This window comes from Myodes glareolus, chromosome 27 (genome assembly GCF_982192425.1).
Source record: "Myodes glareolus chromosome 27, mMyoGla1.1, whole genome shotgun sequence".
Lineage (NCBI taxonomy): Eukaryota > Metazoa > Chordata > Mammalia > Rodentia > Cricetidae > Myodes > Myodes glareolus.
The window spans coordinates 42,009,577-42,036,946 of record NC_142052.1 but is presented as its reverse complement, the minus strand read 5'-3'; positions in this window follow the sequence as shown (position 1 = coordinate 42,036,946).

The window sequence follows — 27,370 nt, the reverse complement described above, 5'->3', positions numbered from 1 at the left end:
AGTGTCAAATCAGACATTGGTTGGTTATTCCCACTAGCTTTGGGCCAACATTCCCCTAGCAGGTTTTGTAGGCAGGGCAGATTATAGAGCAAAGGGTTTGTGGCTGGGTTGGCGTTTATGTTTCTCTTTTGATACTCTGCTGAGTAACCACCTCTACCAAAGACACTAGAACATAGGGTGAAGGCTCTATCTGTGTAGGAGCCAACTCAGCTTCTACCAGTTCAATGAATTCCATGGTTGACTTCGGCAATGGGGTCTTTCTGTCAGTTTGTGGTGAGCAACACTGTCCCTGCAACATGTTAGGTTGTTTGGAGATTTCCATGGGACCCCTTTGGCCAACAATCAATTGGATACAAGCAGGTCCTAGTACTGGAAGATTTGGTGATTAAAAAAAAAAAAAACGGCCAGGGGAAAACTCCTATACATCTCGCCTGCATGGCTCCTCCTATTTATTCTCTCTGCCTGGCAGCCCCGCCTATCCCTCTCTTGCCTAGCTACTGGCTGTTCAGTTCAATCAGGTGCCTTAGACCGTCAAGGTGAAGCAGATGCAACGCATCTTTACATAATTAAACACACATCCTCACATCATCAAGCAAGTGCCACGTAAACCAATGTAACAACACCTTTGCCCAGTTAAAACAACATTCCACAACAGTCCCCAATATTCTAGCAGTGGTGGAGTTTAGGTTTACAACGGTGCCAACCCAGGCAGCTTCTCACTTTCAACTGAAATGTACATTAGGGCATGTAACTACATTTTGTTTGTTTGTACGGTCTCAGAGAACTCACCCTGGCTTCTAACTCCCGACCCCCCCCCTGCATCCACCTCACAAATACTGGGAACCCAAGCATTTGCCACTTCATCTGGCTTTAGAAAACCTAAAGTGATACAAACTTATATTCTAAAGGAAAACAGAGACAATGTTTTACCATCTGCCAGACCTTCATGGACATTCGTGAATGAGGATCTGTGTTTACAATCTGTGGCATTCCCACTATGTCCCCCTGAATAGGAACGAGATCTTTTGACTAATGTAGAGATAGAAGGACGCTACTGTTAATCTCTGTCCAATGACACAAAGTGACAACAGTCCACAAATGAGGTAGACCTTGTTTTCAGACTGCGGAAACTATCGCCTCCAATGTTAACCTTCCCCTCCACATCAGTGGCTGTCACTCTCCGTCCATTCGAAGACCATTATACGGATCCATAAAGAAGGCTTTCCCTAGGGAGAGTGGCTCCACTGGTAAATGAAGTCCACCATCAGAGGGAGAAGCGGTGTGGGCTTCAAGTCTGGACTGACCAGTGCTCCAGTCTCTTGTCACATATCCCTGTTTGATTTAAATAAACAGAAATGAAACTTACTGCGAACCTCTGCTCCTGACACAACGACTCTCATTTATCACATGCGATAAGAAGGTGTGATTGTTAGTGTTAGTCAACCATCCTATGGAATCTAGACTCCATCAAGGGTTGTTTTACACTTTTTTTTAATGCTAGAGAACGGAGCATTGTCTTCTCTGGGCCAGGAGCCCGACTGCCCTGCTAAGCGTTAATGGTGCACACTGATCTCGCCCGGTGAACTGCAAGGGAACTCTCTACCTGATGGTCTGGCTAAAGTCGCTGATCGTCTGGTTGGCTGTCATAAGGAAGATGACTGCGTGGCGGGCAACGGAAGCCGCTTGTCTGCCCGGGTGCGAGTTGTGAACATCTCTTGCGAACTTCTCACACGGTAAACTAAAGTAGGTTGGATGATAGTGGGGATTCTATATTAAGGTATCACACAAAATCAACTTGCGAGTACTTCGCCAATAATTATTCTAGGAAGAGCCTATTTTTAGATAAATCCCCAAGCTTTTGATAAATCAAAAAAAATATGTATTATCAAAGTCATCAACTGACATTTTATATTTAAACTAGGAGGCAAAAATCTTCGCACTATTGCTGCATCTCCGTAAGCGTGCCTTCCTCACATGAAGAGTGTACAACAAGCGACAAGCACTTCTAGTCATACACTTTATGTAGACATAAAGTCAACACAGAAAGATCAACTTTCCTTGAAATTTGTGAGGTTTTTTTTTTTAAAATTCTGTCAGTTGTACTACTACATACTTGTCCCAGTTACCCAAGAAACTGAGGTAAGAGGATTTTGTGGGCCCAAGAATTCAAGGATGTCCTGGGTAATATATCAAAACCCCAGTTCAAAAAATATAAATATAAATATAAGTAATATAAATAATATAAATATAAAAGTGTGAGTATGTATATATGGGAATTCTAGAAGGTTTCACAGTAATCTTGAGTTCACCTGATTTTTTTAAAAATAACAAATGCATTCATTTTGTTTTTTAAGTCCCAGAGTCCAAACCAGTGGCTTGGACATTCTCAGCAAGCAGCCCTAGCAGAAGCCTACTGATTGTGCCATCTATTTTCTTTATTAAGTAAAGGAGCAAAATGTTGTTATATGTTTATCATATCTAAGAGATTTCTGATAGGGACTTCAGAAGAAGTCTCGGAAGTCTGTCATCTGCAAATAGGGAGCTTTTGGTTTCTTCTTTTCTTGTTTGTATTATTTTAATCCTCTCTCCTACTTCACTGCACTAGGCAAGGTTTTGGCTGTTATATTGAAAACCATAAGAAAATGTGTGCACCTGTACCTCATTCTGATTTTAGAGGCTATTTTTCTTATCTTTATTCAGTTCATATATTGTCAGCTAACGTTGTGTTGATAAACTAAGCCTTATGATGTTGAAGCACGTAACCTACTCTTGGTCTTTTAAAACGTTGATTGTGAGAAGATTTTGAATTCTTCCAAAAGTCCTTCCTGTATCTATTGAGATGAGTGCATGCTTCTGAACATGTATTTGTCCGTGTGCTGATACATTTGTTGAGTTCTGCACTTTGAACCACCCTTGCCTCCCCGGGATGACACCCAGGGATTATGGTGTCGCTCTGTTTAATGTTGGCGTTGCCTTCTGCTTCCAGGGGTTTGTGGAGAAGGCGTGTATATGTGCTCTTTAGGAGAACTGGGCTTTGATTTTCATCTGTTCTTGCTGTGGTGGCCGGGGGACGCTGGACTCGCGGTGTGGTTTCAGGATGTCCCTTCTTTTCTGTTTTATGGACGAGCGTAGGCATCTCTGTCGGCTCTTTAGAAGCTTGCAGAACCCATCAATGAAGCCATCCTGTCCTTCACCTTTCTTTCTCTCGAGGGGTGGGTGCAGACTCCTTATTACTGCTTCCTTCCTATTCTTCGTTATGGATCTGTTTCAGTCCATAGCCTGGCTTTCAGTCTTTCTCAAAGGTAAGTCCTCGAATGATTACCTGATGCTCCTCTGGAACATCACTGGTGTCTCTTCTCCTGTCCTCAATTCCTCTATGATTTTGTCAATTTAGGATTTCTCTCTCTTTCCATTGGTTTGGGTACAGGTGTGTTGATCTGCATTTTTCTGAGAGCCAACTCTGTCTTATTAATCCTTCATAAAGTTCTCTTTAGTCTCCATATCATTAACCTCTGCCCCAACCCTTGTCTCCTTCTGGCTAAAGCTTTGAGTCTGGTCTGTTCTTTTTTTTTTTCCTGGGACCTTTTGATGTATTGTCGGAGTATAGCTCCTTGATGTGGTCAACCAAAGCACTCAGGGCCTCGACTTTTCCTCTCTGAGAACCGTCTTTGCTACATTCTAAGTGTTCCAAAAAAGGGCCTTTAAATAATTTTTGAAAGTTTGTATTTTAGTGTGTGTGTGTGCGTGTGTGTGTGTGTGTGTGTGTGTGTGTGTGTGTGTGTGTGTGTGTTGCTTGTACCGTGTGTGTACCCGGTGGCCATGGGGATCAGAAGATAGTGCCTTGTTGTTCGGGGTTTTAAATGGAGTTGGATTTTCTTTGACTCCAGCCCCATGTTGGAATGCCAGCATGCTGTTGGTTGTTAACTCTTATTGCTCGTTTAGGGTCTTTGGGAGCCCGCCACCCAGCTCTCAAATAAATCACACACACGGAAGCTTATTATTACTTACAAATGCCAGGCCTTAGCTTGACTTGTTTCTAGCCAGTTTTTCTGAACTTAAATTATCCCATCTACCTTCTGTAATCCTGCTTCCACTCTTCCTTTGTGGCTGGCTGAGTATCTGGGTGTCTGGGTGTCTGGGTGGCTGTGTGGCTGGGTGTCTGGGTGGCTGGGTGTCTGGGTGTCTGGGTGTCTGGGTGGCTGCGTGGCTGCGTGGCTGGGTGACTGCGTGGCTGGGTGGCTTTGACCTCCTCCCCCTTTTCCTCATCCCTTCTCCTAATTATTCTTTCTGCCTGCCAGCCCCGCCTCTCCTTTCTCCTGCCTCGCTATTGGCCGTCCAGCTCTTTATTAGACAGCAAAGGGTCATGGCTACCCAGAATTAAACACATCTTTCCATTATTAAGCAAATGTTGCAGAGCATGAGCAAATGTAACACACCTTGAAATAATACTCAGTGTCAGATCCCCTAGAACTGGAATTACAGACAGTTGTGGTCTACCATGTTGGGGTTGAGAATGGAACCCACGTCCTCTGAAAGAGCAACCAGTGCTCTTAACCACTGAGCCATTTCTCTAGGCCTATTCCAAAAGTTCGTATAAGTTGTGATTTTGTTTTCATTGGGTTCTGGGAAACTAACATTCCCTCTTTAATTTCTTCAGGGACCTACTGGTCATTCAAAAGTGTTTTGTTTGTTTGTTTGTTCTTTGGAGTTGTTTATTTGTTTTTTGAGACAGAGTTTTTTGGTCTTCATAGCTCTGACCACTCTGTAGACCAGGCTGGCCTCACACTCACAGAGACCTTCCTGCCTCTGCCTCCCAAGCGCTGCTGAGATTAAAGACATGTATCACCACACCTAAGCAAGAGTGTATTGTTCAATCTCCATATATTTCTATAGTTTCTGTGGATTCTCTTGCTACTGATTTCTGGTTTTATTCTTCTAGGATCTAATAAGACACAAGAAAAAGTGGTCTATCATGAAGAAGGGGCCATCAGCTACCAAGAAGATGTGTATTTTATAGTCATTGCTTGCAATATTCTGTAGGTAACAGTTAAGTCTGTTTGATTTTTGATGCAGTTTAACTCCGAAGCTCCTTTGTTGATTTTTTTTTTCCCAAACAACCTACGGATTGTTAAGAGTTGGGAGATGAAGTCACACCTTGCTCTGCCTGGATCTAGCTATCCCTTTATGGCCAGCAGTGGCTCTTAGTTTGTGGAATTAAATGCACCAATGTTTGCTGCATGCATATTTATATGTATATACAATCACTGTGTGCTCTTGATGGCTTGCTTTCTTTAGCAATATGTAATGACACTCTTCATGTCTTCTGTCTGACCTGGCATGAATCCTGCTGTCAGATGTATAAATGCAGTCAGCATTTCCTTGGGGGGGGGGGGGTTGCATTTGATTGACCTTCTTGTTCTCAGTCTCTGCATCTGTGACATGCTTCCCGTCGTCAACACATAGTTGGATTTTGTTTTTTAATCTTATCAGCTAGTCATTATTTTTAAGACGCATCACACATAGAATTTTTTTAATTAGCCTAAGTCTATTGAATCCGCCCGTAATTTTGTGAGTTGTTTTTTCGGTTGGTTGGAATGTTAATTGTTCTTTTCTTTCTTACCTATTTGTGTTAGTAGTTTGCTGGCTTACTGAGCCGTACCCAAATGTTGCTCTCCTAACTCTTCCTTGTCAACCCATTCTTCTCGTGAAATGAAGTCTTCAGAGTACTCTCGTGATGGTGACTGCCTCCTCGACTGTGGTTAGAACCCTGTTCATGTCATCTGCCGTTCTAGCTTGGTAGTCACCAATTAAGTCTAGGCTTGTCTTGAAGGGTCTCTATGTCTCCACTGACTCTTTTTAAGGAAAATCTATGATGGATCTAGTAATCTTGGTCCGCAGTGATTTATTTTTACCTCAACATCTCATTGCACATTTTTCTAGATTTTAGAATTTCTGCTGAGAGAACTGATGTTATTTTAATAGGTTTGCCTTTATAAGAGAGTTGACATTTTTGTCTTGCATATGTTAATATTTCTCTTAGTTTAGGCACTTGCTTGTACTGTGTCTTTGATCATATATTCTTGGGTTATACGTCTCTTATACTTGGGTATCCATCTCTTTCCCTAGATTAAGGAAATTTTTTGTTTTAAATCTATTGCATTGAATTTGGGCATCTTTAGTTTTTAACTTCAGCTCCTTCTTCTGTCTTCCAGATTGTTGGGTTTCATTTCTTTCTTTTTTCCCCGACATTTTATTCTTATTCATTATTTGGGAATTTCATGCACCCCAATCACACTCACTTCCTGGTTGTCCCACGTCCAGCCCCAACCCTGTGACCTCCCCCCCCCCAAAAAAAAGAAAACAGGAGTCCAACTTGTGTTACCCATATACTTGCTGGAGCATGGTCAAACCCCGAGTAGCCAACCCCCTGAAGCAAACTGAGGCCTTCTCTACCTGCGCTCCTGCCAGAAGCCTTGTGAGGAGCTACACTTCAGCATGCTTATCACAGGCTTTAAGAGTGCAGACATGCAGTTCTCTGGGTTTAATTAGTCTGAGCTGTTTGATGTGTTCCAGAAGGTGAATGGTACGTGAGGAATGACGTGAGATTGCCTTCTGGTCCCCAGACTCAAGCAACCATGTGTGCACGTGAGAATATACACATACACACTTGCACAGGCATGTGTGTGCACATGAATATACACACACATTTGCACAGGCACGTGTGCGCATGTGAATATACACATACATTTGCACAGGCATGTGTAGGCACATGACTATACACATACCCACTTGCACAGGAACATGTACGCATGTGAATATACACATGCACACTTGCATATGCGCATGTACACACATGACTACACACACACTTGCACAGGCATGTGTACGTGCATGTATAAACACATGCATACTTGTGTGTGTGTGCGCGCACGCACACACACACACACACACACACACACACACACACGTCAGAGCTTCTTTGTCACAGCCTCTGAAACGTAGGTGTGACAGGCAGGTAGGAGCGTCAGTTAAACCAGGAGAGTCTTGTTTTCCTACAGTGTTGGATGAGGCGTCTGCTTCCCCTCCTCATTGAGGAGTTGCTGCTGAAGCCTAATGCCGCTTGATCCTTCCAGCTGTTTCTCTGCACCCCCCATCCCTCCCCACTTCTGTTCTGTCACACATTTTGTGGTTTTCCAAGTTCATTCGTTCTTTCTGTCCTCAGAATAAGCCTGTACTTCACTGTCTGAACTCCTCACATTGGCTGTGTCATAGTGGGTTAGCATCTTCTAATCCACTGTCTTCTTGGCTCCACCCAAAGCCAACTCACATATTTTCAGCAGAAGGAAAACCCATCCTCGGGCTCTCGTTTTAGGCAGAGGTTAAGGATCTATAGGACTTCTTCTGTTGAGGGGTAAATCCATCAACGGTAGGCATTCTAGCTTCAAACAAATAAAGTTATCTTGTAAGATGACTTTCCACACACAAAAATATTCTCAGCTTCATCTAACCATTGAACTTTAAGACAGAAACTACTGTTTTATATGCTAAGCCAGTATAAATATTTAATGATAAGCCTGCATATGTATGCATATTTACATACATACATATAGAATAAAGGTTGCTTTATCGTGTATCACGTGACAGTGCTGATTGAGGAACTCATGTCTATGTATTCAAAGATTCCTTATCAATTAATTTAAAATTTAAAATCTAGGTTCTTAAAAAAAACTTTGGTTTGTAGCATTATATAAATTTATCTCTTTTGCATTAAGACATTACCTACTATGAGTCAACTTACTTGTTCATATAAAATTTCAGTTTTGTAATCTTAAAGGCTAATTACAACCAGGACTTGTTCCATGAACTCTAACTTTTTACGTTTTCCCTTTTGATTAGGCCTACCCATCTAAGCTAGACATTGTTAGGATGATCTATAATATCAATTTGCCCGTGATTAATTTCAGAAGCTTCCAAAGAGAAGGAAAAGAAATGAAGTAGGAGGAAAATAGCTCCAGGCAATAATGAAAGGGCTTGCAGATTGGATGAGTCCTGCCAATCACCTAAATCTCCTAACGTTCAAATAGAGGCCACAAAGGGTTCCGGAGGCAGGAGCAGTGTCTGGCCTGTTAGAACAGTTTATAGAGAGCTCCTTACGTTCTAGGGGCCTTGGAAAGTGGGACTTACTGTCTACCTGAAGCCCCCCTTTGTGGGTGTGTCTCTCTTCCTCTCCTGCTTCTTCTCCTCGTTAATCGAGGTCCGTCACAAGTCTACATTTTAAATTTTACTTTAAACATGCTAGGTACTAACAAATCTTTGGGGGAGGTACATTTAGAATTCAAACAACATAGGGAAGTTTTCTAATATCGATGTAAAATGAAAAAGCAATGGCTAAAATCTGTTTCTTTTTTACTGTGTCAAAAGTTCTCCAAATGGTCATGACACTACTCTGAAATGGTTCTTGATTGAGATATATTATTTTTGTTTTGTTTTGTTTTTTCGAGATAGGGTTTCTCTGTAACTTTGGAGCCTGTCCTGGAACTAGCTCTTGTACACCAAGTTGGCCTCGAACTCACAGAGATCCGCCTGCCTCTTCCTCCCGAGTGCTGGGATTAAAGGCGTGCGCCATCACCACAAAGCAAGTTATATTATTTTTGAGAGATGTACATAGTGAAAATACCAAAAGCATCATAAAATCTGTTTGGTCCAGAGAGATGGGGGACTGTTTGGAAACTGTTCCAGGGTATTTGCAAAATCTGTCAGAACGGTGTTTCTGTAGCTAAGTTTCTAGAAGGTGAGTAGTGGACGGCCACCACTAACCACGGGGCAGATAGACTCACAGCCAGGACAGCCAGCACCAACCACGGGGCAGACAGACCCACAGTCAGGACAGCCAGCACCAACCACGGGGCAGACAGACCCATAGCCAGGACGGCCAGCACCAACCACGGGGCAGACAGACCCATAGCCAGGACGGCCAGCACCAACCACGGGGCAGACAGACCCATAGCCAGGACAACCAGCACCAACCACGGGGCAGACAGACCCATAGCCAGGACGGCCAGCACCAACCACGGGGCAGACAGACCCACAGTCAGGACAGCCAGCACCAATCGTGGGGCAGATAGACCCACAGTTAGTTGCAGAAAACTGGGCAAAACAGTCCTAAGAATGGAATAATCCTTCAAGAACTTTAGGACATGACTCACAGAGATATTTGTCAAAAACAAATAAATAAATTGGTACTGACTTCTGACCCTCCTCAACTCTTGGAGCTGTTTCAGGAATTCACTGATCCTACATCTATGGTAGCTGCTGCTCTCTCTCTCTCTCTCTCTCTCTCTCTCTCTCTCTCTCTCTCTCTCTCTCTCCTGGCTTGCCTAATTATAATAAATCAAAGAATCCTCTCCCCTCTGGATGGTTAGAAGAAAGTCACTCTGGAAAAAGAAAAAAAAAAGATCCAATTTCCACTCAGACACATTGATGTGGAAAATCTGCCACCTGGGTTTATCCTGTAAGCCTGTATTTGATGGACACTGTGACACAGAGGATTGCATGTAAGTGAGGGCCGATGTCCTACAGGAGCAGATGAAAGCTGTCGTCTCCGGCTGTTGCTCTCGGGGGGAAGAGCGGTTACCATGTCCTCCAGAGAGTCCCTGAACTCAACGCTGGAGGGAAAAATAAGAGCTGGGATGAATGAGTCTCAGTATCTCTGGACCAGAATATCTGAGACGTAATTGCTTCGAGACCCTGAGCACTATTGAAATGGAGTGTTGGGAGAGGTGTTCCCCCTGCCTGTGGTCTACCTGAATTCTGAGCCACACCGGCTACCCTTTGACTCAGAGGTTGGATCCGCGTCTTACCTGCCACAGGTGTCAAATAGTCAGCCCTGTCTCCACACCACCGAAGTAAAGACCTTGCTGGGGAATTACAAACGTCTCTGGTGTCTTCTTCTGCACACCCTGTTATCTTAACGGTACAAAGGGCAAAGATAACAATCATCCTTCCTTATCAAGCCTTCTCTACCCCGTGTCACTGGTTCTCAGAGTCCCAGCAGGCAGACAAATTATACACTTTATATTTAGGGATGTCTAGTTAGAAAGAACAGGACCAGCTTGCTAAAGGGCTAATTTTTTTCTGCAAAAAGTATGTGATAAAGACAATTCATGAGAAAGCGATACCCCATTTCCACTGAAGTTCTGAAGAATGAAGAAGTAGAAGTATCAAAGAAACGAGAAAAGTAAACATCCCCAGAGGCCCAAGAACAGACAGCATGGAGGCCTGGGCTAGAAGTACCTATAGCTACTCCTGTCCACTCAGTGGGGGAGCTGTTTGTAGTCTTGTCATGGTGGGCTCTAGACCTGGGGACCTTAAGTTTATAACTATTTTATTTTCTGGATGTGTGGATGAAGTCTTTGTTCTTAAAGTCTCTATTTGTTTATCCTTCAAATGGTTATTAAAATATTAGCAAGCTCACATTTTTTTTTCATTCTGGAATCTTAATAAATTAATTCCTATTTCTATCCCTTGTGTATAGAGAACTTGTTCAAGTCCCAACTGTGACTATCTATAAAGTATAACACCCCAAGACTGTCCTCATTTTGACATTCGTCATGGATTTGGGCACCCCCACACACACCTGAAGATTCCGTAACTCACTAGAATTCGTAAAAGCTCTTGCCCTCATAATCACAGTTCACTACAGCGAAAACACAGAGTCCAAGGAGAAATGCACATGGAACAGGATGTAGGCAAGATTTTTGGGCACCTTCTGTTTCCCTCACTGGGGGGCTCATGCATCCTCCTTCCCTCTTCCAGCAACTGTGTGCGGTACTAGACACCACTGGGGAAGCTCTGTCTGAAGTTTTTCTCAGGACTCAGCCACAGCCACGTTGTTGAGACCTCAGCCTCTGGAGATGAAACTGATAAGACTTGGCTGAAGGTCAGGTCCTCCACAACCTCAATTAACACAGACTTGGCTTGGCCCAAGGTCCCAGGTAAACAACAAACACTCAAGAAAGACATTTTGAGAGCTTAAAGGTTGCCTTCCAGGAGCTAAGGGCAAAGGTCAACCTCTGAGGGGAAATGTCACCCGTTACTACACATTAGCAAGGAGCAACCCCTTTTTGCTCTTTCTATAAACCACTAAGATAAATTTCAGAACACTGATCAGTTACTAATTAGCTCCTGTATTACAAATATTTTAAGCACTTACTAGGATCTGTACAATCTGCCAGGCACTGAGAACGCCAAGCTCGGTGAGCCAGTGCCTCTCAGGCTAAGGGAGAGATAAGATGTCTAGACAAATAATTAAAGTGGGGTGGGGGGAGTGTTCAGTTTTGTTTGCCTGCATGGCAATGGGGTAACTTCTTTGACTCAAGAAAACTGTTATTTATTATTCTAAAAGCTAGATGCTTCAAACTTGAAACAACGGCTCCGGTGAGAATGACGTTATTGATGTGTGAGTGGGGACTGTTAGAAATGCCTCGATGATTAATAAAGAGAGTCCCAGTTTTTCAAAGCTCACCTTGTTACCCTCCGAGCCAATCCTCAGGCTTAATCCTTCAAGGCTTTATGCACCTTTGCTTCCAGAAGTCTCAGGTATAAAGTGGGGGGGGGAAGAGTTTGCTACATGTTTAAAAGTGATGCTCACTTCTTCAGATGGCAGAGCAGCAGGTAAGTATTTTGGGTCTTGCAGGATTGTCTGACTCAACTCTGTCTTTAATGTGCTAAAGCAGCCAGCAAAATGTGCATCAATGAATATACATTGGTCCTGAGAAAATAAAAACTGACTTACTTGCAAAGCTGCAGCTGGGCGTGTTTGACTATGAACTCTAGCTTGTTGGCCGTTAGTCGAGCTAGGTCGTGCATTCTTGTATTAATCCTGTTGAGTCACCTGAGGCAGAAACACCAAAAGATGAGGCGTTTCCTAATTTAATGCCAACATCTCCTTAGCTTAGTCCCGTGGTTTGAATCTGTACCGTCCTTCATGGGTTAAACGCTTAGCCCCCAAATCGTCACTCTGAAAGGGGTGATGGTTATCGTATCTTAGAAACTTGACTAGATTAACAAGCACCTAGGGGACGCAAGAAGGGCCTCTGAGGCTTTTCCAGAAAGGACTAAGGGAGAGATGAAACCGCCTGAGCTGAGAACCCAGGCTGAAAGAAGAGAGGACGGTGTAAGTCCTGGTGAGGATCAATGATCAATCATCTCTCTCTGCTTCCTGACTGCACACACAAAACGGCAACCACTGTTACCTTTTGACTCTGCTTTCTTTCTCAGTGGAAATCTGATTTTACCGAGTTGAGCAAAATGCCTTAACAAACAGAATTCAATTTCTCAGATTATTTTTCCAAGTAGAGATAGTCCACATGAACTAATTCTGATCAATGAGATAGAGAAGTCAATTGGGTATTAAAAACAAAGGCACACGGCGGCTCGTAGCGTCTCATGACTTTAATCCCAGTACTCTGGAGGCAGAGGCAGGAGGATCTCTGTAAGTACAAGGCCATGCTGGTCTATGCTGAGTGCCAGTTCAGTCAGAATTCTATGTCTCCAAAGTAAATAAATAAAAATAAGGATAAAAACAAACAGACTATTTTTCCTTTGCTAACAAAAGGCTCAATTCAGCTGTCGGGCCCATGAGCCCTCACAATTCATTTTCCCGCTAAAAATTCAGATGTTGTTCTTAATGGTAAAGCAAGGGAGGAAATCAAATACGGTGTAATGTGGAACAGAAAAAAACATAGAGGACGCTCAGTCCATGATAATTATCCTGATGACTACAGTGCTTCCTTCTGAACTTCTTTATTTGAAAAACACAAGACTTCACCACTTAAGCCTCTGTTGGTGGCTTTCTATTAAATGAAGCTGGAGCAACTGAATCCAAAGCCATCAAAATTGGCCCATTGTTGGTACTGAAACGTTGTTAGGGGCAAATTATAAAACCATGACTTTGCTTTGTGTGCGTGGACAGTAGGGTTGAGAGCCAACTAGTGCCAGAGAGACCAGAGCTGTGGTTCTGGTCTTGTTACTCTTCCGCATCTCATTAGCTGAAGTTCCCGGACGCTGAGTGGTTACTGAGAAAGGCATTTAATGATGTCAGAGCGTGGGCCCATTAAGGATTCTGGGTGGCTGAATACACTTCCCCTTCAGGCGCTATACATTCACCATAAGAAGTTCGACCAAAACTCAACAAGCAAGCAAGCAGTCAAACCAACAAACCGAGACAAACCGACCAACCAAAAAGAAAAAAGAAAAGTTCCTTTCGACTTTCGTTAATTAGCTCAACTCCCCAGAAAGTGTTCCTGCATTTTTTTTCTGTTATCTATGTAGTTCTTCAAGTTAATGATTTTACAGAGAAAAGGAAAAAAAATTTTGTTTTTTGCTTTTTAAGTTTTAATTATCCATTCCTGGTTCCCTATGCAGCTTTATAAATAAACTTTTATTGAAACCATGTTTGTGATGAGCAACTCTTTAAAATATTTTTCTCTTAAGAGCTTTTCGCCATTAATATTTCAGTTAATTAAAGTTGCATTATGCCTTAATCCTTTGTTAAGGGCCCAGCAGAATAAAACAGTGTACAGTACTGTTGTCAGAAGGTTCCTTTGGAATCGGACAGCCAGGCTACATTTGGTGGCTTATTAATGTAGACCCGGTGGGGGGTAAGGCGGAGGACATTTTTTTGTTTGAATGTTTGCAAAAGAGATCACATTTACAAGGGCATTATTTCTTTCCTACTGAATTCCTAAATGTTACTATTAAAAGACAGAATATGCGCAACACAAACATGCCTGTCCCGAGGGACAGTTCAAAAAGAGTTCCAAACGTGGAAAGTTTACGGAGCCATCCAAAGTCAAATTAATATCCCAGAGACTGGGTACAAACTTGGATTTGGAAATGCTTTCCCGGATTAAAAAGGAGTTTTGGTGTGGGGCTGGCTCCATATGGAAAACATGCATAATTTATTTAAAAGACCAAAGTAAAAGTGAATTCACAGTTCAAAATCTGGATAATGACGCTATAATGAAAGGTCTAGCTTGTTTTGTTTTAAAATTATTGTCTTCAAAGTTTCCGCCCAGCGCCCACGACTATTCAGGGATTCCAAAGCTTGCTTTATTTTTAAATGGGCTTTTCATAGCGCGGCGAGTTTTGTGCCTCTCGCTCTAAAATGCAGTCAAAGTCAATATTCTGTACCCTCTTCTCTCCACAGTCTCACGGGGGAAAGGCTCCTGCCCTTCCTCTCACATTGACACCCCGCTTTAAAGTTATAACCAAAAAAGGTAAAAGAGAAAAAGAAGTGAAGAAATAAGAGACACCAGCAAAGTAAACGGGTTTGATCGGCTACCTAAAAAAGTGAGTCAGAGTGAAGACACTATACCTAATCGTTTATTCAGGACATATTTACTGGACCACTTCCATATGTTGAATGTGATGGTTATACCCTGAAGATGCAGTCCCTACACCCCAAAGATTTACAGTCATTATTCTATACAGGTTCCAAAATATGTCACCAGTGACCCTCCCCATCATAAGATATGCACGAGGTCTTCAACGGAGTAGATCATCAACTCATTTTCTCCCTCCATTTTATTAAATCATAATCAAACAGAAACCTGGAAGCTGTATACAAGGGAGAAATGCACATTTTTCCCAACCGCTAAAAGTTCTGCATAGTAGATTCCAATGAATAAATATACATCAGCTTCTTCCAAGACCATAAAGAAATGGTACTAATTAGATATTCAATTACAAAGACTAATTTTGAGGTAAAAATATCCAAGATGCAAGAAAGTAAGAAATATTTAAATTGTGGTAGCAACTAAATCTTTGTTTCCACTTCCTGTTTCTTCTATGTGTATATGTATTAGTTAATTACACGTTTACGTTGCCCAACATTTAAATCACATAGCATTTTTTATATGTCGTAGAAGCTACTCTATTAGACGCCCTCTCAAGTAAACTATAGCTTGAAGGGATAATGTATACATCCATGCTTCTGATACAAATCCAACCAAAGCTTCACTTTGGAGAAACAAACCAAAAACGTACCTGTTATTCTGAGACTGCCTTCATGAAATCTTATTTGATTTCATTTATTTGATAAAACACTGTAGAGACTATTGCCTCTTATACAGCCGCAGCAAAAGCTTGGGCGAACAGACTCGAAAGGTGTGGTCAGCTACAAGTTGCTGATAAGGTTAATCTGACCCGTGTTTAATGATAAGCATGATCAATCTGATAATGTTAGGCTGACCTATGTTTAATGATATACACGACCATTCTGATAACGAGTCTTCGACTTCAATCTACACATAAGTTTAGCTCACGGTAATAGTTAAAATTGCTTAAGGCCAGATCTAGCCTCATGGTGGGTCATCAGAGAGTAGGAGGAAGAAGACCAGTGATGTTAAAACCTGTCCTGGGCCTCCTCGATGGGAAGGCCTTGAGAGTCAATCCTTACACCTCAATACTCACTCTTCTTTCCAGGATAGATAGCACCAGAGAGACGGTGTTTCTGCCTATGTTAATTGAAGAGCTCCATTCTTGTCTAACAATCACACTGACCAAGGGTAGAAGTTGCCCCCACTTTCTTTTTTTAATATTCATTTATTTATTATGTATACAATATTCTGTCTACGTGTATGCCTTCAGACCAGAAGAGGGCACCAGACCTCATTACAGATGGTTGTGAGCCACCATGTGGTTGCTGGGATTTGAACTCAGGACCTCTGGAAGAGCAGGCAATTCTCCAGCACCCCCCACCACCCCCGCTTTCTAATTAAACAGAAGGAGCACCACAATTGCTCCAAGGTCTACGATATCATCCCTAGTGTTCAGGTTCCATCGTGTGAAGGTATGAATGACCAAGGGAAGAGAAGGAGAGGAGGAGGTAGCAATGGGGACAGGAAGGAAGACAGAAAGGTAAGGAGGGGAACACACCGTGCGGAATGCAGGAGAAGAGAAACCAGGCAGAACCTGGGAAATTTTGAAGACAAGAGGTGAAGTGGAAGGGACAGGAAAGAAAAATTAGACACGGCGAACACCGAAGTCCCAGGAAGCTTTGGATGGTAATTAGCAAGAGAAAGTCTTTTCAGAGAAAATCTGCGCTGTGTGTATCGGCTTCCAGGAGACTGATGCTGTACGACTGAGATTGCTAGCGCGTGTGATTTGAGGCCTTTTACACACCGAGTCTGCTTGTATTGTGTCTGATTCCTTTCATGTAAAAATAATCAAACCTAAATCACTTTTAAAGTCGGCTGCAGGTTGGGTTTTTAAAACTATGCAAAGTGGTCTCGTAAGATCTGCCAATCTTTTATTTTTTTGATTACTACACTTATTGTGTGTGTGCATTTCTCCGTGAGCTCTGGTTCATGTGTGGAGACCAATGAGAACTTGAAGGAGCTGGTTCTCTCTTTCTTCCATGTTCTGGGGATCAAATTCTGGCAGCTCAGCCTTTATCCACTTTCTCTCACTGCTCCCTACCATTTTTTAAATTAAACAAAAATATTGAATCTCAGCATCTCACACTTTATGCTGATAGATCGACCTACATTTCTGAGATCTGAAATAAAAGTATTTAATTAGCACACATTGGTAAACTAAAACCTTTGACATCTATTAAGTATTGTGGGCTTCACTATATCACTGACAGTGTAAAGTATCTGAAAGGAATTTCACTATACGCTGAAGACGGTAGAGACCATCAAGGTTAATTTGGAAAATAATGTGGTCAGCTCTGGTTGGGGAGGGTGCTTCTGAAAAAGAGATCCAAGAAGAGTCCAGAGACAATTTCGACAGCCGTTGCGGTTGTGCACAGGCGGTAAATCGAGTCTGGACCAGGAACGTAGGAAGGGTGATAGAGAGAAAAAGTCCATGTGTGGTAGGCTCTCAATGTATGGCCACTCCCATCTGAACTGAGATCTAATTCCTTCTAGAAAAAAAAAAAAGGAGGGGGAGGAGGGAGAGGAGGAGGAAGATGTATAAGATAGAGATCTATAAGATGGGAGATTGACTCGTTCTCTCGCAGGATGATGCTGAGACTTGGGACGTCTGAGATACAGATGACAAGGGTATGAGATCCAGTCTGCACCTAAAAGGAAGAAGCCCCGAAACCGACTCAAAAGGAAAAAATAGTGGGAGAAAGATTTACCCCAGAGACTAAATTTAAAGAGACTGGTGGTGATTCCCCTGTGCTGAGGAGGTCGTTGCAGCTGAGGCTTCCCTCTGATGCCAGAGGAGGTGATGCTGAGGGTGTCTCCAAGCTGGTAAGCTGTACAATGACTAACCTAACCGAAACCCAAGAAAGGCTTATACTCTCCTGAGAGACACAGACAAGGATGCCCAGTATATACTCAGCATGACTCTCACTAGCTGGGACTCCCACTTATTGATACCACAAGTTGTACAGAATTCCTTATGGATCAGTGTAGTGCAGCGTGTGTGTGTGTGTGTGTGTGTGTGTGTGTGTGTGTGTGTGTGTGGTGTTCCTGGGAATGGAGCCCAGAGTCCCCCATGGTAGACAAACACTCTAACGCTGGGCTACAACCTTGGCTCTTAGTAGTTCATTTCCAAGTCTCCCTTTGTATTATAAATTTTATTTCCAGAAGATTCAATCGTACTTCCATGAGACTTTGTAATTCTAATTTCTCCCGGTCTGTTATTAAAAGCCCTCAACTCGGCAGAGTTTTTATTCACACTTTTAAGTGGCTACAAAATGAAATGTTTTTGCCATTGGATTATCTCTTGATCTTGTAAAGCTTCATTTATGTTACTCTATGTGTCTCCGCGTTTTCCCTGCGTGTATGTGTGCGCTGCACACACGTGTCTGGTGCCTATGGAAGTCAGAAGCTGGTGTCAGATCCCATGGAACCGGAGTCACAGATGGTTGTGAGCCACCATGTGGATGCTGAGAGCTGAACCCACGGTCTCTGTGAGAACAGACAGCTCTTAACCACTGAACCGTCTCCAGATTGACAGAGTAACCCGATTAACAAAATTGGCTCTGTATTGGGGCTCCTCCTCTTGTTTTTTTTTTTTTTAAATATTTTTATTTATTTATTATGTATACAGTGTTCTGTCTGCATGTATGCCTGCAGGCCAGGAGAGGGCACCAGATCTCATTGCAGATGGTTGTGAGCCACCATGTGGTTGCTGGGAATTGAACTCAGGACCTCTGGAAGAGCAGTCAGTGCTCTTAACCTCTGAGCCATCTCTCCAGCACCCTGGGGCTCCTCTTGTTATCATCCATTCATCTTAAAGTGCAACATGGGAGCAATGTTTCAGAGTTATAAGGGATCTTCCAAATGAATAGTAGGAAGTTAGAGACGTATGAGAGAGGAAAGCAGGATTCAGATGAACTTGAATCCTATCAAGACCCACCGAGGGAGAAAGTGAGCAAGCGTACTGGAAGGAACTATATTAGCATAGGGAATTCTAAGAAACGTGTTCACTTTTATTGCTCTGTGTACGAGTGTGTGCATTATGGAAGGGTATGTATTCCATACCATGCATGTGGCAAACACGGGTAACTTTGTGAGGCTGCCTTCCTCCACATGTCCGTGGATTTCCAGGATTGAGCTGAGGTCACCAGGTTTGAGCACCAAGTACTTTTACCGACTACCTATCATCATGCTAATTCAAATGTAGTGTTCGATGTTAGAGTTTTCCTAAGAACAATTCAGGAATGTGTCGTCATTTCGCTGACTAATTTCTAATTCACAATTTCCACACTTAGTTTTAAGTGCAATACACTATCCTCACGAAGTTCTTGCCTTTCAATCTAAGTGTAATGATTTGATATTTGATAGCTGATATTTCAATAAATGCAGAAATTTGTTTTAAGTACACAAATCTCAACAACTGTGACTTTAAGCCCACACAGCGTTTAACGTTAGTGTCTGTTTCTGGCTTTCTATCTCACGTTTGTTCTCTTGGAGAATTTGGACCTTTGCTTGTTTTAGGCGGCATTCAAATTTTGCAGATTGTGAGAGGTGGATCCTGTCCCTGGAGGGAATGGGTCGCTATGCTCGCTGCAGTCATCAACAAACCAAAAAGAAACAAACATGAAGTGCCACTGGCTTCTTCTTGATCAACACGCTAACAATTTAACTCCAGCAAAACGGAAAAAGGATAAAATATTTTGGCCAACTGGGTTTGGAACTCAAGAACGCCAGGCTGGTTTGGCATTTTGAAATGCCAACCAAGAGGAGCTGAAAGAGACAGCTCGGGGCTTAGGAGCACTGGGTTCGGTTCCCAGCACCCGTGGCACATGTGTGGTACACAGACAAACATCCAGACAGAAGGTTGTGCATATAAAATAAAGATAAACAATAAACAAGTCTCACTGCCTCTGCAGAATTAAAGGGAATGACCCTATGATATCTTATCAAATAAGATATCAAAATCTTATTTGACAAAAACTAATGCTGTTGCGGGATTAAAAAAAAAAGTCTCAGCAACTGCAGAGGGGAAAAAATAACTGGTTCCATCAGCGTCCTGCTTCTGATGGAAGTGTAGGCACAGCGATCAAAATACAATTTACAAGTCCAAAGAATTGGGGCGCCAACATAGCCATTCCTCACTGTCCCAATACCAGGATAAATAAGCCATTTTCCTGAATCATTCGCTTCAAATACCAACATTACCAGTTAGTTAATCCTCTGTAATCTGGGTAATCTGGACCTTCCTTTCACGGTAAGGTCTGTTTCATGAATCATCTTCAACAACTTTAACATAAACCAAACCCAACAACTCTTCCCTCTTCCAAATGCCCTGAAGAGCACACTGGCCTTCAAGGGATCCCAGTGAAGGCACTGGGCATCTCTGTGTGCAGTGTGAACTGGTCCATCCCTTCTAGGCCTCTTTCCCTCTTCTCGGAGCTTGATTTGATCATCTCAAACTCAGCTCCCAAAGGACAGCTCTTGATGGCCTTTCTGCTTCACGCAGCCATGGTAACCATGTCCTCTTCCGAAGCCTGCAAGGCGCTACTGAAGGGCGATGCTGCCAGCCGACAGCCGGCTCCTGGCGTATGGAGCAGCTCCCTGGGACTCAGGCATAGGGCCGGCTTCAGATTCTTTACCGGCCCTGCATGATCTATGCACCACTTCTAACGCTATGGGTTTCTGAGGGATTTACTTATTGATCAATAGAACGACTGAATGAGTGATCTATTATCTGAGGGCCTCACATAGTGCAGACCGGCCTTGAAATCACGCAGTAACCAAAGACAAACTTGAACCTCAGATTCTCCTGCTTTTGCTTCCCAAGTGCTAAGATTACAGCGATTTGCCGCCACGCCCAGTTTTAGGTGGTTCTGGGGACAAAAGGCGTGGGGGGGGAGCGAGGCATCGAGAGTATTGGGGTGCACTGAGTCCTCACCTCTCCTAGCATTTTACTATCGGTAGGCCATAACTCTTTTCCCTTTTTCTTTAAAGTGTTTTCTTGGTCATTTTTATTTCAGATGAAGTAGTGGATCATTGTTTTTCAGCTTCTATCTTAATGTGTTTAATAAATACTGTGGAAACGACCTTTTGACAAAGTCACCTTCCTGCTTAGAAACAAGATTCATACTGCTATGCAAGTTCTTTTTTATGTAACCTTTGCAAAATTTTGTCTTTTTTTTTTTTTTTTTTTTGCAGAGAAGCTTTTATGCATTATCTTAAGTTTAATCTTGGGTCTTTACCTGTGTCCTAGTTTTGACTGTTTTCACCTTAAACTGGTTGGTACTGGCATATGAGAAAGCTACAGATTTGGAGAGATAGACGGAGAGGTTCAGGTCTCAGCATCCATGTGGAAGCTGACAGCTCCATGCCGCTCCCTCTCTGAGAGGTCTGGCGCCCTCTTCTGGCCGCCACAGGGACTGCCTGCACTTGCTGCACATAACCTCTCACACACAGACACGAACCCATAAATTAAAAAGAAATAAACAGGGCTGCAGAAATGGCTCAGAGGTTAAGAGCATTGCCTGCTCTTCTAAAGGTCCTGAGTTCAATTCCCAGCAACCACATGGTGGCTCACAACCATCTGTAATGGCTTCTGGCTTTGAGGCATACACACAGACAGAATATTGTATGCATAATAAATAAATATTTTAAAAAAAGAAAAAAAAGAAAAAGAAAAATGATTCCTTAAGGAAAGCTGCATATTTTATAATTTTATAATCATATAAGTTGATCCAAAGTAATATATGTTATCATTACTCAGTTGGTTCTTTGGAATTCCCAGTTGTACAATCTTATTCACAAATAATAACTTTATCTTCACATTTTTGCTTTCTTATGTTGGCTAGAATTCATATACTGATGCTAAGAAACAGAAGTGATTGTGGGTATGTACATAGAAGTCATATAAAGTCAAGTTCTTGATTAAAAGAATTTGAAATGTTTTGCATTAAGAACGTGATGTCTAGCCAGGTGGTGGTGGCACACACCTTTGTACCAGCACTCAGAGGCAGAGGCAGGAGGATCTCTGTGAGTTTGAGGCCAGCCTGGTCTACAACATGAATTCCAGGATAGCCAGAGCTGTTACTCTGAGAAACCCTGTCTCGATAAACCAAATGGGGGAAAACAAGAATGTGATGTCTAGTAGTGGCTATTTTCAATGTTTGTGGTAATAGTTTTCAGGCATGCATGCAGATGACTAATTAACTGCCGTTCTAACTTTAAGAAAACAAACCCAGGAGACCGAGACACAGAGCGCCCGAACCTGCCGGCCCACTCTGGTGAAGCATTTGTCGTAAGTGGCTGTGTGCTTCTTCCTGCTGTCACCAAGCCACCCGGGAAAGTGACTTTGAAGGTAAGAAGGACATGATCGCTCATGGCTCACCGTTGTCTGTGTCATTTCACACGTAGTAAGCCTTCAAGAGCTGACAGATACAACACAGAAGCAACAAGTTCTTTTGTCCTTAAATGGCTGAAAGCAATGAGGAGCGCAGACACGTAAATTGACTGTCACAGTACTGGATAGAACAGGGTATTTGTCTGAGTTATAGGGATGCCTGAGATATCTTCAGTAATGATGAAATACAGCTTTGTTGTGGTTTGTTTTGGTCTGTTGTTTGCTTTGGTTTTTGCTTGTTTGTGAGACAGGGTCTCTATATGCCGCCCTGACTGTCCTGAAACTTTCACTACGTAGACCAGGTTGGCCTTGAACTCACAGAGATCCACCTGCCTCTGCCTCCTGGGTGCTGGGATTAAAAGCATGCACCACCATACCCAACCAAAGCATGTTATATCTAGAGTATATAGAGTTCTATTGCTGAGTCTTTTATTTTTAAAACTTTGACTTTCTTAAAGACTGGAAAATTTCTTAGTCAACAAAAGCGGATGCAATAGAAGCCAATGATTCTAATTTCTTGATTTCTGTCAAAATCTCTGACAAATGGTGATTTCCCCTTAATGAACTGTAGGGTCGGCACAGGTGGTGAGAGCCTTGAGGACTCTGGAGCAAAGAGCTCTGAAGATGACTGAGTGCTGAGCATCAAGCATAGATCTGCTCCCCAGGTCCGGGGATCTAGAAGTGACAATTTAAAGTCATGAGGTTAATACTCCAGAGTGTCTTGTAGACAAGATCAACGTGGAAGAGGAAGCTAGAGAAGGGGAACTCAGTTAAGACCACACCCAGGAGGTTTCTGACGGCTGGCTAAGTTACAGAATGCATTTCCATAGGTTGTCAACATGACCTATGCCAGAAAAGCTGGTGCTATAAACCTGAACTTGACTTTGAATGTTGGTCTAGACTGTTGGCTTTGCCAAAGAATGGTCATTTAGGTGCCTGTGTTGCTCGTGCTATAGGGTCAGCTCAAACATCAAGGAAGTCTCTTCTTTGCTCACATAAATAGCCCCAGATGCTTCCAACTAGTTGAAAGCTTAGGGTTGGGTTGATAGAGAGAGCCTGGTAACACACAGATTAGGTTATCTTTTCTACATGGATTCTAAACTCTCTGTAGGTTTTTACTTAGCCTGACAATGAGAAAGCATGAGAGATGTGCATGGGAACACGCCTGTAATTCTAACACTTGAGAGGCAGAGGCAGGCCAGCTAAGACTACATAATGATCTCTAGGCTGGCCTGGGCTATGGGGTGAGGTACTGTCACAAAAGGAAAAAAGAAAGAAAGAAAGAAAGAAAGAAAGAAAGAAAGAAAGAAAGAAGAAAAGAGAAGGTAGGAAGGAAGGAAAAGGGGGGGTGGAGACAGAGACTGAAAGATTGTTTTTAAGATTTCATGGGCCAGACTCAGACGTAGAGTGTATTGCTTTTATTAATGTGTTACTGGCTAGAGCACAATCATGTGGATGTTTCTGACTTCATGAGAAAGTAGGAAATAAGATCTACTATATATTCAGGAAAAGGAAACCATTTTAGTAAGAAGATGATACGTCTTATCACTGGTCATATTGATTTTCCAGACGGACTAAGGGATTTTTAGTATGAATAGCCTGAAGTGTTCCTAATTTTGATTCATATACTCATTCCGGCAATCAGTTCTTACTTGTGGGGATCTCCAGATACTCCTATTTCTGGAGGTACGATTTACATTCGTCTCAGGGAGGCCCGAGAACTTTACAGACATGAATCTTGTCTACAAAGCCCTCACCAGTCTGCACTTCTGTCAAACCAGGCACTTTGAATTCTTCCTCCTGCCAGAGGATCTCTGAAGATTATCTGCATTTAACATGAAACCTAAAGTTCATAGCACAGGGCTCAAAGCACAAACAGCTGAGTCAAACATAGACTGAGATTCTGGGTTCGTTGATCCATGAACACAAGCTCTAGGAACTAGTCCCACAGCACGACGAGTCTCTGCCCATCTGACTGTGTGGAAGTTAGATGAGAAATTGTACACTTACCACTGCCAGGCATCTCTTAAGCATCCAAGGGTTACTGGGTCAAAGGTCAGATGATAGTGGTACAAATAAAGAACTGAGCTGTTAATAGAAGCTAGATAAGTTGATACTTCTGAATAACTAATTTGTAAATTATTCCCATTAGAACCTGCTGGGGATGTTTAAGAATCGCAAAACCACACGCAAACTAGCGCTCTCGATTTCCTATCCATCTATCCTTGAAGGTCTGTTAGGATCTGAAGCTAGGGTAGGTTCCGGTCATTGTGACTTGGGTCACTGGTACTTGTGCATGCACTCTGGAGGAAGATGAGATATCGCATTAGCCGTGTGGGCCGCCCAGCAGTGGTGAGCGCTGTAAACCACAGGCTGGTATCTTCTGAAATGCGTTCCATGGTTGTAGATAGAGGCTGCCCATTCATTCCCCAGAGCTGAATAATAACACAGAAACTATATTAGTTAGAACACTGTTTGTCCAATTGCTGAGGCATATTTCTAGCTAACTCCTACATCTTAAATTAACCCATTTCTATTTATTTATATATCGCCATGGGGCTCGTGGTTTACTAGTAAGGTTCTCCAACGTCTGTCTCCTTCAGCAGCTACATGGCATCTCTCTAACTCCACCTTCTTTTCTCCTCTATTTCTGCTTGGATGGCCTGTCTTGCTGTTTTCTGCCCCATCATAGGCTCAAGCAGCTTCTTTATTAACTAATGGTAAGAAAACGTATTCACAGCATGCAGAAGGGAGTCTCACATCACATGGCGAAGTCAGCACCAGCTCCTCTTTGGTCAGCGTTCCCCTCTAATCAACACACTGCTGATGAGGGATAGGGATGTAGCTCAGGAGTAGGGCACAGGACGAGCATGTACAAGGGCCTAGATTCCATCTCCGGCACCGAATAAACAGAATAAAAGCAGTGATGGAGCAATAGAGGACCATCCACCCAGCTACTTTAGAAAATCAAACCAGGCTTAATTCCAAAAGGGGATTGAAATTCTCTTGTAGGCAATATATATATATATGTATATATATATACATATATATACACACACACATATATATATATATCACAAGATGCAGAGTAAATACAGAAATTATAGAAAGTGGAAAGTTAAAGTGAGATAAGTCATATACAATGAAGGATGGCATTATTAATAAATTGCAGATTGAAAATGTTGTACAAGTAGGCCAGAATTTGAGCTTCCTACCATCAAGTATTAAAATGCTAGACAATAGAAAGAAAGAAAGAAAGAAAGGAAAGAAAGGAAAGAAGGAAGGAGAAGGAAGGAAGGAAGGAGAAGGAAGGAAGGAAGAGATAAGAAAAGCTAGGTGTGGTGGCTCACACCTTTAATCCCAGCACTCCGGAAATCAGAGACAGAAACAGGTGAATTTCTATAAGTTCAAAGCCAGTCTGGTCTACAGAGTGAGTTCCAGGACAGTGAGGGCTATGAAGGAAGAATCTATAAGAAAGAAAGAAAGAAAGAAAGAAAGAAAGAAAGAAAGAAAGAAAGAAAGAAAGAAAGAAAGAAAGAGGAAAGGAAAGGAAAAAAGAAAGAAAAGAAAGGACCAATAACTGCTACTTGTGAATATGTCAGCCACTTCCAGTTCTAGAAAGAAGGGAACTCTCTGTGGATAGAATATTATGTCACACGACCACAAGGCTGGCATGACTGTCTCATTACACTCAGTGACAGGCAAGAAGAGGAGTTCATATCATTGCGCTGTCTTTTAAAAAATATATAAAGATTGAAAATGTGATTAGTAAACTCTATGAGTTAAAGGAATGTGGAAGTTGTGAATTTCCAGAACTTGGAGTTCAAAATCCCTATGGCAGTTTTGGCTCTATTGAATTTCTGTGCTCAAATGCCTGTGCATTTGTCCCTTCCTTCTTCCTTCCTTCCTTCCTGCCTTCCTTCCTTCCTTCCTTTCTTCCTTCCTTCCTTCCTTCCTGCCTTCCTTCCTTCCTGCCTGCCTGCCTGCCTGTTCTCTCTCTCTGTCTCTCTGTCTCTCTCTCTCTATGTGTGTGTATTCATTGTACATGTATCACTAAGGGCCTTTTCACACAAGTATATATCCAAATACTCATTATTTAGCACTTAAGAATTTTGGTGGCAAAGAAAATGTTGCTTTTCACATCGAACTCAGTAACCCCTCGAAAGCTTGGGTGGTGGTTTGAAAGAAAATGGCCCCCAAGAGGAATGGCATCTTAGCAAGTGTGGCCTTGTTGGAGTCGGTGTGATCTTGCTGGAGAAAGCGTGTCGCTGTGGAGGTGGGCTTTGAGGTCTCATATGTGCTTAAGTTATGCCAATCCGACAGACCATTTCCTGTTGCCTGGAAGTCAGGATGCAGGCAGGGCTCTCGGCTCCTTCTCCAGCACCGTGTCTGCCTGCATGCCACCGTGTCGCACCATAATGATCATGGACTAAACCTCAGTAAGCCACCCCCGCTAAATGTTTTTCCGTCAGAAGAGTTGCCATGGTCATGGTGTCTTCATGGTGTCTCTTCACGGCAACAGAAACCCTGGCTAAGACAGTTTGTTATTCCCACTCAAGACAAACCATCCTTTTTTTATAACTATGCAGGATAGTTAATGAGTGTTTTATTGGAATGATATTTGAATTGCACAGTTGACTGGCCACACATATGACTCTTAAAACTGGTCTTGTTCTGTTTTTTATTTTCAAAATTAAGTACTAAAGTTTAGAATTATAATTATGATTACATCATTTCTTCCTTCTTCTCCTCCCTCCAACTCTCTCTCCCATGTCCCTGTTACCTCCCCCTTTCCAATTCACAGCCTCTTTTTCTGTAGTTGTTATTTTTACATACGTGCACCCACGGAAACACTTACAGCTGAGTCCATCCGGTGTTGCTTGTATGTGTGTATTGTTACCACTGACAACTTGGTTTTAGATGGCCAACTGGGGGGCTCATCCCTAAGAAAGATTAATTATTTCTCTCTCAGCGGTAATTACTTGCCGATCTAGTGGTGGGGTCCTGTGAGTATTCTGATTTCCGTGTTAGCGTGTCCGCTGACGTCCTTGTTCGAGGCCTTGTTTAGGTAGTCACGTGGTCGACATTTTATGGGTGTGGCTTCCCTGTCCTTTCTAGGAGATATGTCCTTACAGAAGATTTCCGTATCCTTTGGTCTTCCGGTCTTTCTGTCACATCTTCCCCAGATGTGATGGGTATTACGCGGGCGGGATTAAATCAGGCAGACACAGAAGGGCTGGACTGAGACACGGGCTGTTTCTGCTGGCCCAAGTGTGGAGATTGGAATCACAGATGCAGGACTGTGGGAGTGGCCTAGAGCTGAGGGTTGGGGAGAATGTGGGCAGGATAGAATCAGAAGGCTTGCACAGTCTGGCCAAGATGGGTGGGCCAGGCCACGCTTAGGTATGGCATAGGAGGAGATGAAGTGGGGTGGCTTTTATTGCGCATTTTGAACTTGGATGTTTGACAGCCTGTTAAGTGGAAACTCTTACTACGGTTTAGGTTTTCCTTGCAGTTTGCATCTTATAGTGTTGCT